The 13455-nt window shown below is 36.7% G+C and overlaps 1 protein-coding gene across 4 annotated transcripts in view; it reads right to left on the minus strand.

Moving 5' to 3' along the window:
- Positions 1–13455, minus strand: part of SLC25A21 (solute carrier family 25 member 21) — a 283725-nt gene that overhangs the window by 128076 nt on the left and 142194 nt on the right. The window lies entirely within an intron of this gene.

Here is a 13455-nt window from a genome sequence, read left to right on the forward strand (position 1 = left end):
ATTTTGCCTGTTTTTTTTTAAAAAACTTTAGTATAAAAATAGTATAACAGTATTTTAAAAAATCTATTCTCATCTCTATTTTAAACTTAAAGATGCAGCCAAAAGCACATACAGGTGGTCCCCATCATACAATAGTTAACTTAATGACTGTTCGAAATTACAGCAGCACTGAAAAAAGTGACTTATTACAATTTTTTCACGCTTACAGCCTTTGTGGCATCCCCAAGGTCATGTGATCAAAATTGAACTGACTTATATTTGTGATAGTTGCAGTGTCCTGGGGTGTGTGTGTGTGTGTGTGTGTGTGTGTGATGTGATCACCTTTTGCTACCACCTGACAAGCAAAGTCAATTTGGGGAGCCAGATTTACTTAACTATCATGTTGCTAACCTAACAACTGCAGTTATTCACTTAACAACCGTGGTAAGGAAAGTTGTAAAATAGGGCAAAGTTCACTTAGCAAATGTTTAACTTAGCAGCAGAAATTTTGGGCTCCATTTTAATTGTAATTGAGCCCAATTGTAAGCCAAGGACTATCTGTACTTGTCTTTTGGCTCTACCTTATTCCTCCTCCTCGCATCCAGCTACCCCTCCCATCCTGCAGAAACCTTTGAATGGATTGGAAAAGTAGGTCTGTGTGTGTGTGTGTGTGTGTGTGTGTGTGTGAGTGAGTGTGTTATAAATAAAGTATACCAAGTGGTTTTTTTTAACAACAATAAGAGCAGAAGAAGTTAAGAATATAGCAGGTATCAAATGAACTGAAAGTTGGGAATTAAAACAAGTAATATATATATATATATAATGTTATGACTCCCCTTCGAAATTCAAACGAACAAAACAGAAAGCAGCCATTTCACAATTAAATCAAACGGAAAGAAGTCTTACAAGATAATGGCTGGCAGAAACCACAGCATAAATCTTTACTCTGTCCGGCAAACCAGTCCTGGCAATAAATCTTCAACCTCAGAGCTCTTTGCTGTAACGTCTTCACTCAAATAGTTATTTTGTTCCTGGCGAAATGTACCAGCCCAGCTGTGTCCTTTTATACTCATTAAGGCAACGTGCTAATTTACTGACTTGCCCTTCTCATTCGCTCCAGCTGATTTTGCCTTTTCAACTGTCTTCTATTTTTTACATTTAACCACAAATTTTCCAAGTTCTCATCTCCACTAGAAGACTCTCTCAAAACTTCCCTGTCAGCCATTCCCGGCTGTTGATCAGATAAGGAACCAGAGGAGGTCAAAGGTCCTGACAATTCTAATACATCAGGTCTGTCGTCCTTTGTCACATCCATCTCCTCATCCTGGTTATCAGTCCAATCAGTAAGCCAGGCCGGTTCATATTGTTCTGCCATAACCTCTTCACTTGAACTCATATCAATCACAGGAGCTGAATCCAAGCCCAGAGCCACAACATACATACATACATACATACATACATACATACATACACACACACACACACACACACACACACACACACACACACACATATATATATATATATATATATATATATATATATATATATGCTGATGATGATGGCAGATGAGATTCTGCCGAAACGTTGCTACAACTTTAAAAGCACAACTACAATGACATGGGAAAATACCGAACAAAGCTGAATGCCATACATGTAAGTACCCACGAAAACTTAAGAATATATATATATATATATATATATATATATATATATATATATATATATAATTTTATTTAAGTTTTCACAAAAAAATACAAATAAAACATCTTTTTTGAAAGTAGCGTAATCCTGGGTTACATTTCTTCGTACAGATACAAATTCAATTTCATGCTCATTTTTATGTTCTATTCCATATCTTCTTACTGTTTTACATTTTCTGCATAGCTTCTCCCCTCTTTTAATTTTCTCAGTTTTATTTTAATTATCTCGTCTCAATTCAGATCATTATATTTATATTTTTTGCCTGTCCTGTTTCAATTATCTATTATCTTTTCTCATTAAACAAAGTTTCTCCTATAGTTACTGATTGGAGTATGACGCCTTTATATCTTTTAAGGTTATCCATTTAACTCTTATTTAGGCTTCAATATATACCCTAAAGTTATAACATTCAATATAATACATAATTTCCATTCAGATTCTGCTTGGTACATTCTTAAAATACACACTATATTCTTTAAAAAAGAAAAAATTATAAATATATGTAATTAAAACAACACATTCCATTCTAATTCAATTCTATCATTAATATTAATATTCATTAAGATCTTAACTTCTTTAACATTACTTTTCAATTAAATATCATACTTCTATGAGGACAATTATAAGCTTTCCATAATTAATTAACAGATTTTTTTTTCTAATGCTAGTATTTGCATACACCTCCTCCTGGTTAATAACATATAAATCAAATATAAATCAACCATTAGATTTGCAAGATATTCCATGTAGTAGCATGAATACCATAACTTTGGGTGAAACTGGTAGGACTCATATCATATTGGTTAAAATCTTACTATTAGCACTGAATACAGCATGTGGCAGAGATAGAGCTAAGGCTGATACTCTTAATTTCTTCATTCGTCCTCTTACCAAACCTATTATGCAATAGCTTTGATTGACCAGAGTGGAAGAATATCTATGACTTTCAATAGAAGATAACATATGTAGCTCAGAGTTGAATTGTGGAATCCTTGATGTTCTTAGAGATTGATTGTTTCCTGGCAGATGTTTCATTACCCAACCAGGTATGGTAACATAATCAGTGCTAGTGAGTAGGAGGTTTGTTCCCTGTTTATATATGGTAATTTGCCCTGCCAGGGTTGGGGGGGGTGTTTAGTTTTTCCCTTGATATTGATTAGGATATTGTTTTCTGCTTGATTATCTGATATTAATCCCTTTTTATCTGGATGTTGGTTGTTGGGGAGAATATGTTCTGGTCTGTTTCCATCTCTATTTCCTACCAAAGTGATGATTTTGACAGATAGAAGATAGTGACTTGGAATGTAAGAAGTACAATGGTAATGCGCACAATATACACTGTGTAAAAATAAGGAATTCTCCCCCCTCCCCAAGAAGAATAAAAGAACTAGATATTTATTGGAAGGTATAAATTGGTATCATCTAGATCAGGGCTGTCAAACTCCCAGCCTGTGGCCAGATGCACCATAGCAATAGCAATAGCACTTAGATTTATATACCGCTTTATAATCCTTTACAGCCCTCTCTAAGCGGTTTACAGAGCCAGCATATCAGTATACATAAAAGAAAAGATACATTCATCAAGAGTGAAGAATCATAAGGTGCAACACTTAATGACAGTCATAGGGTACAATAAGCAATCAAATCACACTAGGAAACAGTCAATATAAATCGTAAGGATTCAAGTGGATAAAGTTACAGTCTTACAGTCACAAGTGGAAGGAGATGGGTGGTAAGGAGTGATGAGAAGATTAATAGTAATAGTAGTGCAGACTTTGTAAATAGTTGAACAGTGTTGAGGGAATTATTTGTTTAGCAGAGTGATGGCTTTCGGGGAAAAACTGTCCTTTTGTCTAGTTGTTCTGGTGATGCAGTGCTCTATAGCATCGTTTTGAGGGAAGGAGTTGAAACAGTTTATATCCGGGATGTGAGGGGTATATAAAGGAACAAAATCCTCCATGAAAGAGAGGGTATCACATTTAAATATAGTGTTCAAACAACAGAATTGCTGTGTTGCAGTTTTGTTTTCAAATTTGCAATAAATCTAGTACTCTCTTTTGTTGACAATCCAACTATGATAAATTTTTTGATTATAGTCTTTCTTAAAAAATGTCTGTATCTATAAGATGAGAATATGACACTATATATGCACATTCTTGAGAAACAGGCTTAAAGCCAAAACAACCGAGGAAAAAAACCAACATGTGGAAATATTAGTATCTCAAAAAATAATGGGTGAAAAAATATTTAATATTCCTTACAAGAATATAAGGAGGTCAAGCTAATTTGAAGACTAGAATTTATATTTCTCATTGTTAATCAGTAATGTGGCAACTATATGATAACATAGCACTTAAATACATGTTAAATTTACTTTATACTTGAAGATTTAGGAACTAAAAAGAAAGTTGGTGTTGTTATGGAGAGCAAAATATAATTAGGCTTGATGACAATTTATGCAGTTGTGCAAAACCTAAAAAGTATTCAAGTATATTAAAATGGGTGATTTATGCCTGTTAAAATTATAAGAGAATCAAGAAGCAATATTAAAAAACCAGATTTGAGGTTAAAAATAAAAGAATATTGTGAAAGTAAATGTTATTGATGGAGATAGGCAAGCAAGACACTTTTTGTAACAAATTACAGAGTGGTGGCCCTGTCAATGAAAAAGGCCTTCCTCCAATAACTCTCTAACCAGGCAGTGAAGAAGTTACTATCTTACCAGGCACTATTCAGATAAAGGAATGTCTCAAGCAAACAACTGAGCTCGGTGAGCACCAAATACTCCATGGTAAGAAGAAATCCTGACCAGCAGCATATTAAGAAACTCAGGGTACAGGTGGAAACTCACCCCCTTCAAAATGCTTTCTATGTGTGGCACTCTTTAAAAATTTGAAAAATCCAAACATTGAACTGAGTCCTAATATATATAAATCTGTATTAATAAACAATATAGTATTTTTTGTTGATAGAGCAAACCTTTTTTAGACATTTGCTGAAGCATATATTCCAAAGCTGTTTTAATCCTCCTATGCTGAAACTGAACTGACTGGGATAGTTCTTTGTGTGTCTGTCTGATTTCAGCAGGTTTAAAGTTCTCTAATGAACAAAGCTAACAGCTCGTGGCTGCATGGACTATCACCCTTGAGGGCCATGATGTCTTTGCATTTAACTGCCTTGTCTATAGAGGTTTGAACAGTAGGTCAGATCAAAGAGGTGTAGAAACATAAAAGGCAGCTGTCTTTCATTTGCTCTTAATTAACTTCATCTGTCCAGACCCTTGGCACAAGTTCAAATGTATATGCCCTATGACCTGCTCCAAAATTCTGTATCATTGTACAGATTTCAACAAAAATATCTGAAGCTTTGTTAAACTAACTCAAGGAGAAGTCTTGTCTTCAAGGTAGATGCAGTAGAACCAATAAGCTTCAGCAATCTTTCTGCTAAAGTATGGCATTAAGATATTTAGCACTCCTAGACTCATGGCATATAGGGATTGAAGACACCTTGGAATGCTATAATCATTCCAGAATGGTGGATGCTCTATTCGATGGGGTATATTGAGTGTAGCCTACAGGTAGTACTCTTCATGAGAATCGGGTATAAATGTACTGTACAGACACACAGAATCATTTTTTCTGTTTTCATAGGAAATGTATATTTCTTTGGTTTATTGAACAATGGGATTCACGGCAGCTGCCAACAATCTCAGGAGTGTCAAACTCGATTTCATTGGGGGCCGCATCAGGGTTGTATTTGACCTTAGATGGCCATAAAAAATTTGAATCCCACCCCTGGTGCTAACAGACACTGGAGACAATTTAATGTTTTATTCCTAAAGAAGGTTCATCTTGGTTGGCGTTCTTCCAACAGACTGTACCTGGTTATCTTCCTGAAGTTGGCAATTATCCATCCTGGTCTGTCATGGAACTTTATTCAGTGCAGTTTGTTTTTGTTTTTTGCTTCATTATCGGCTCTTTGAATTTGAACTGTGTTTCTTTCCTTTGAAATGTTATTTTGAAAATAGTTTACTCCTCCACTGTGAACAATTAAACAGTGAAGCCAAGTTGAAGGCATTAAAGGACTTTTAGTTATGTTTTGGGTTTTGTTATACTTCTGAGATACTCTGGGTCATCACATTCAATTTGCACAAATAATTCCTTTTTCTATATTTCTCAATGCACTAGAGCAGGAGTGTCAAACTCGATTTCATTGGGGGCCGCATCAGGGTTGTATTTGACCTTAGATGGCCAGGGAGAGGCATATGGCTGGGGTTGGGCATGGCCAGCTCAACATCACTCATGTCAGGGGCACCTGTGGTGGCCAAGTTCTAAGGCAGGACTTCCTTAAGACCCTACAACACTCTCATAATCTTCCTTCTTTCCTTCCTTCTCTTATTTTCCTTCCCTCTTCATTCTCCTTTCTTCTTCCTTCCTCTCTTTCCTTATTTTTCCTTCCTTGCTCTCTTCCCATCTTTCTTTCTTTGTCTTTCCTCTTTCCCTTTCTCCTTTCCTGTCCCTTCTTGCATGCTGAAATGCAAAAGGGGAAACATTTCTCCTTTTGTTTAGTTTTTAGTTTGTTTTGATAGACCTCTGCCAGTGAAAATGGAACTCAGGGGGGCTTTGCATAGCCCTCCTGTACCCTGTTTTCAGCAACAACTGTCTCCTGCCAGCGAAAATGGAGTTCAGGTGGGGCTGCACGCTGGCAAAGGGCCACAGGAGGCCATCATGGCTGAAAACAGGGTGCGAGGGGATGCATGCACGTGCCCCCAAGCTTCATTTTCACTGGCAAAGGCACTACAGGCCTGTCCTGTGCTGTTTCCAGGCTATCCTGCAGGCCAGATCTAAGCACCACATGGGCCGGATCCAGCCCACGGGCCTTGAGTTGGACACCCCTGCACTAGAGGGTCTTCTAAACTTCTGAAGCAGATTTGGTATGTAATGGTTGCTGAGAGAAAAGAAAATTAACTTTCTACTGCCCTTCACTGATCTAAAATGAGAGCAATCACATGTGGTTGGACCCAGACCGTTGACAGCAATCCACTTACTGTAAAGATACATTGATTTTGAAGGAAATGCTGCATAATTGTTTAAGCTAAGACTTGCTAATTGAAAACAATTCACCATATAATGAACTTTAGCTTAGCACACATCCAATGTATCAAATCATACAGTGATGTAATTGGAACAGACCAATTCGGCCACTGAGTCCAATTTCTTGCCCAGAAAGAATCCAAATGAAAGCATTCCAAAGGGGTGGCTGTCTAGCTTTCCCTTGAACAATAAAGTGGACCCCATCAACTTAAATCCATTCTTCTAAGTCCAGTGCTCTGGAATGAGATAGGACAGGTTTTGACCTTCTTTGTGGCATCCTTTCAACTATTTGAAGAGTGCTACCATACCCTCCTACCCCTTAAGTCTTCTCTCCTCAAGGATAAACATACATTGCATTTGTTCATAAAGACAGAGCTTAAACATGCAGAACAAATTTCAATTTGCTTGAGGCAGTGAACATTGTAAAAATAAATAAATTTTAAAATGACTTAGGAGGACAAATTGAAACTACAACTGTGCTTGATGTTTTCAGCTTTAAAGGGGATCACATCTGTTCTTTTTGTCAAACTTCTTTCTAACATTATGCAACAAAAAAGATTTAAGATAGGGGTGATTATGAATTGCAATTTAATTTTTTAGGGCAGACCAACACTTACAAAGGACAGGCTAATGAAGTGGAATGAGTGGGGTCACACATGTGGGAAGAAATTGTTTTCATGGGCTTTTAGAGAAGAACATTAATTTCCCTTTTTTCCTTAAAAATTCTATAAAGCCTATTTTTGAACACAGGATCTTTAAATGAGAGAAGTTTTACACCATTATCTGGCTATTGTTTTCATGAATTTCACTAGTATGCTCAGAAGTCTCTGGGTTGCATAGAAAAGAGCACATATGTTCTCTGGGGTGGCAGGCGGCTCCATTCCTGATTTAAGGTACCCCTAAGATGGAATTCAAAATGTATCTGTTACCCAGAATACATAGCATAGCTAAGTATTTATTGGTTTGGATATATGTTCTAAACCTTTTAATTAATTGTTACTAATAGATTAAATAATAAAAAAATTGAATATATTAATTGAAAGCCATGGCCTACTACAAGCTGCATATTACACTCATGCTATGGGTGATACATCCTCAGTGTAGGTTTTCTATCTGGCAGCAAAAAATATTATCCCACAAATCATCAAATTCTTTATGCTGCTCTGAGTGCCCAAAAAGCTGTTCAAACATTACTACTTAAAACATAATATTATTAAAAAGTGTGAATTTTTCAGATTTCACAATCTATTTTAAATCTATTTTATTTTTCTGGTTTTGTAAATGATCCATTTACTAGGACCTTCCCCCAACCATAGTTTTAATATAGAAGTTAATTTATAGAGATGTATCTTACTTACTAATGACCTTTCAGCTTCATTTACAAACTAAACACCTTGCCATTTAGGCAAGATGATTGAAAGCTAATCTAGAACATTCTGAATCTCACAAATTATTTCCCACAGCTCCTCTTCTTTAGAGTTGAGTAGAAGCCCAGGCAGTTGACTTTTGAGTCAGGGTGCAAAAATGTACCATATTATTAGTAACAGATTATGCTTTAAAAAAAAATCTTATAGAAACAGAAAAAGATACTTGTGAGATTTTCCACCTCAGATGCCAAAATATAACCAGCTATATGGATTTTATGCATCATGGTTTGTGCCATTTACTCTTTTACCTTAAGCCATAAACATCTCCTTCCTCTTCTGTCCAATGGTGCTTGAGGTTTGTGTCTACCACCTCAGTGTTTCCTTGTCCTTCACCAAAAAAGGAAAGGCTGATGAGGGAGACAGCATCCACACCAGAGAAGAGTCTCCCAAGAAAAAATACCTATTCTCTCTGTTTTTAAATGGAAATTTAGTTCAGTCTCTAAGCTCATTTAAATTTGTAACCTTAGCATATTGTCTTAACCAGCTTTTAATAAACATATAGTATCTGATGTGGGTTTCTGATCTTTTATTATATTTTTAAAAAATCTAGTATTCATTTTTATGGTACATTTTATAAAAGTGTGTGTGTGTGCATGTGTGTGTGTGTGATTTATAATATGTATTTGTAATATATGTATTATATATATATACATATACATATACATATACATATACATACATACATATATATATATATATATATATATATATATATATATATATATATATATGTTTTCTTCTTAAGTTTTCGCGGGTACTTACATGTATGGCATTTGGCTTTGCTCGGGTATTTTCCCACGTCATAGTAGTTGTGCTTTTAAAGTAGTTGTGCTTTTATATATATCTATGAAGATGCAGCAGGACCACGAACTAGAAGCCAAACAGCAAGATCACAACTCTCCAGCTCAAATCCCCCAGCAACTAAGACTAACCTGAGCACAACCAAGCCCCCACCTGAACAGAACACGCCTCCAACCAATCAGAACACGGCTAACCCCCCCAACCAATCAGAACACAGCCAAACCCCCTACTAATGAGAACACACCCCCACCCAATCAGAACACAGCCAAGCCCCCACCCAATCAAGTCCCACCCCACTGGCAGTTAAAAGGAGGAAGCAGCTGCAATCTCCATTACTCTGAGAAGCACAGAGCCGGAGACAGAAGCCTGAAGATGATGAATGAGACTTCATCGAAACGTTGCCTAGATACTTGAATCTTACGCGGAGAAAACCGAACAACCAAAGATCCATATATATATATATATATATATATATATATATATATATATATATATATATTGTTTTCTGAGGTTCTCGCAGGTATTTATATGTGGATCTTTGGTTGTTGGTTTTCTCCCGCGAAGATTCGAAGTATCTAGGCAACGTTCGATGAAGTCTCATTCATCATCTTCAGGCTTCTGTCTTCGGCTCAAACGTGCCTAGATACTTCGAATCTTACGCGGGAGAAAACCCGAACAACCAAAGATCCATCCATACATACATACATACATACATACATACATACATACATACATATATATATATATATATATATATATATATATATATATATATAATAGTGCAATTGTCAAGATAAATCATCTTTTTACTTTTCTGTAGTGGATTTTTAAGCTGTGCAGATGCAGATAGATACCTCAACAAGATGTCCATAACAAAGTACATTTATTGGTTCATCAGATATACTCATAACTCACATTTGTGATGAAGTTCTTCTTTAATGACCAATTCTTTGCATATCTGCCTTGTAGGTAAAAAGATGATTTATCTTCTATCCTTTTCCCCCCATGTTGTAGCGATAGAAGTAAAACAGTTACCACGAGTCTGTGAGTTGAGGCAAGAATGAGTCAAACCTCCCACAACCCCTTGAGGGTCAATTTAGTGACCAATCAGGATTACAGATGTGGTCACGTGATGTGGACTACATTTCCCAGGATAACTCAACTACATTTACCATGATGCATTCCCTTAAGGGGACAGCTCACAATTGCTCCCTAACTATCCAATTCCCATACACTGGCTGGACAGCACAAGGTTCTTTCAGTGCCTGGGTCTGCTCCATTTACAGCTGCTTGACTATGAATGTTTCATAAGCACATCAGCAAAGAAAGCAGGAACATTTTTCTTAAATGTTTTTCTTCAACATTCTACAATATCTTCTTTTTCCAAAGGGAAGGGAAACCCCTCTGTTTTTCCTACTCTCTCAAACATCTGTTTGAAAATGGGGAAACCCCAATCTGGCTTGGTGAAATACTATATGCCCAAGGAAACAAAATTCCTGAAAGAATCAATTCTAAAATTCCTAATGCAGAACAAAGGGCAAATCATTTTATTCAGCAAATAAGCAGACATGCTTATGATGCAGAAATTCAGAAGACTGCAATCAGTGTTTCAAATCTATAGACTGTGAAGGCCCGCATCTGCAGTTCATTTTAAAGACATGGATTTAAAAATTGCCGGGGTTAGCATGCTTTATTGTTACAAATTTGTGGCACTGTTTGCCCAAACATGTCAAATGTATTTTACAGTATGGTTCTTTGTGGATGTTATCCTGAGGTATCCTAGGGATGAATTGATTTTAGATAAAGTTAAAACAATGGGAATGCTAGAAAGAATATAGCTAGTCCTCAGTTAATGACCACTCATTCAGCAACCATTCAAATGGATGACAGTGCTGAATGAATACTACTTTAGGCTGGTCCTCAAAGTTCTGACATCACAGCACCCCTGCAGTGATGTGATTGCAATCTGGGCACTGGTCACCAGTTCTCACTTACAATTGTTGCCACAACCCATGGTCACATGATCATCATCTGAGACCTTCTCTACTCACTTCCCATAAGCAAATGGGGAAGCCAGCAGAAAAGATTGCAAGTTGTTCAGGTTAGTTTTTCCACCTGGGGGGGAGGGGAGGGCTTGTTGTGCTTGCATCACCCTCGCCCCTTGCATGCCCTTCTCCCCACCTGGCAGAGTCACTTACCTGCCTGCCAGCCTACTTGTGAATTAGCTGGGATTTACAACTTCTGCCCAGCTTTCCCCGCTGACTTCGATTATTGGAAGCTGGTAGGAAGTTGCATGGAGCTCTTTGCTTAATAACCTGTCAATTTTGCTTAATGATAGCAATGGGGCCTGCTGGGATTGCCATTGTTAAGCAATGCAGTCACATGATATTGTGGTTTATGACTGATGACAGAAATTCTGGTCCCAATTACTGTGGTTAACTACTTGTATTTTGGAGGTCTAGATGACAATGGTGATATAGCCCAATGTGGAACTGAAACAAATGCTATATTTCAAGAAAAATAGTCATAAACGCTGTGAAAATGTTGAAAGATGTGATTGGAGAAATGTTAACAATACATGTGATTTGCTTATTGAATGGCTGTGCCCGTTTTTAAACATGTGTGTACACACAGTGTTGTACACATTTGAGGTTATTAGCTATCTAATATTACACAAAAGTCCTTAGGATTCATAAAAATATTTTAGGGGCATTAATTTAAACCCAGATCTACATATTTGCTGATAAGTATTGGGTTTTCTATACAGATGCATAACTACTTCATGTCTTCTTTGACACACAACTGCATTTAAAAGCTCACAGAACTTTTGAGCATTTCTTCCAGTTATGACCATTTGTTTAGTGGTTGAATAGTTACAATGGTGATGAATGAATGATACTTATGATGTGACCTCATAGTTCTGGCTCTTGCAGCATCCCTACAGTCACATGATTGTGATCTGGGAACTTGGCACCTGACTCACAATTAGAATGTCACAATGAGCTGTAGTATCATCATCACAATTTACAATGCTCCCTGCTGGCTTGTCACAAGCAAAATCAATGATACTTGATCTGTGCAGTCCTTATTTAACAATGGCAACTGGCACAGCTGGAATTGCCTTTGCTAAGTGACATATGCAACGTCACACTTTATAACCATTTCACTTAGCAACGGTAATTTTAGTCTCAGGGTCTACATGCTTACAAATATACAGAATTTCATATGTATGTGACATGTTATGTATCATATGAAGGCAGGGAGAAAATACTGGCATCATTAGTTTTCATTAACAGTATTAAGTATAATATATTTAAATTTATTAAATTTATTTGCCGCCTAACTCACCATGTGGCTGCTCTAGGCAGCTTACAAAAATAAAGAGGAAGAAAATGAAAGGAGTGTAAACAGAAGTAAAATAATAGAATCATAACATAAACAATGAAAAAGAACACAACGAGAATACATCAATATGATAACCAAAAAGATGAAAGAGTGAAGTCTGTCATCAATCCAGCAGCCTGTGTGTGTGTGTGTGTGTGTGTGTGTGTGTGTGTGTGTGTGTGTGTACAGAATGCAAAAGACTAGCACTTGAAAATGATTGGCAATAATTTAGGATATTTAACAATCTTCACATTGGATATACCCTAGGAAACAAGCGATGACAGCATTATTATTTTGTGTTATTTTAGCCTTCATTACTCTTCCAAACATTTTTCACCGCCCTCAACTGCTGGCAGTATACCATGGCAGAATTTCAACAGAAATCTACCCTAGGTTGTGTGATGACTGGGAAATATCATTTTTAAAGTCATACCTAGAATCAGGTTTAGCATTTCCTAAGGAAACTGAAGTATTGCCACTCCAGTGAAATCAGGAAAACCACCTAAACTATAGCAACAGGGGCTTTAATTTCTGCCAGAAAAGTGCCTACTGTTTGGGATCTGCACATTTAAAAAAAAAATGTTTTAAGCAGGCATTTGAAAACATGTTCACTTGTCCAAAGAGCTGGAAGTATAAGCAGTACCGGACTTATGAGCAAAATAGAGCCCAAACTTTCCATGTTAAGCAAGTCAGTTGTTTAGTGAGTTTTGTCTCATTTTATGAGCTTTTTGCCACCATTGTTAAGTGAATCACTGCAGTTGTTAAATGAATTGTGTAGTCATTAAGCAAATCTACTTAATCTCCTCCCAACATTGAGTTTGCTTGTCAAAATCTGCCTGGGAAAGTGGTGATGGTGACAACATAACCTCAGGATAGTGCAGTTGTCATAAATGCACACCAGTTGCCAAGCCCTTGAATCTTGATCATGTGACCATGGAGATGCTGCAATGGTTGTAAGTGTAAAAACCAGTCATAAGCCACTTTTTTCAGTGCCATTGAACTTCAGAGGATCACTAAACAAATTGTTATTAAATAAAGAGCTACTTGTAGCTGCTATACAGTTGCAC

The sequence above is a fragment of the Pseudonaja textilis genome, chromosome 1, assembly GCF_049901715.1.
Source record: "Pseudonaja textilis isolate UNSWEBS1 chromosome 1, rPseTex1.2, whole genome shotgun sequence".
Lineage (NCBI taxonomy): Eukaryota > Metazoa > Chordata > Lepidosauria > Squamata > Elapidae > Pseudonaja > Pseudonaja textilis.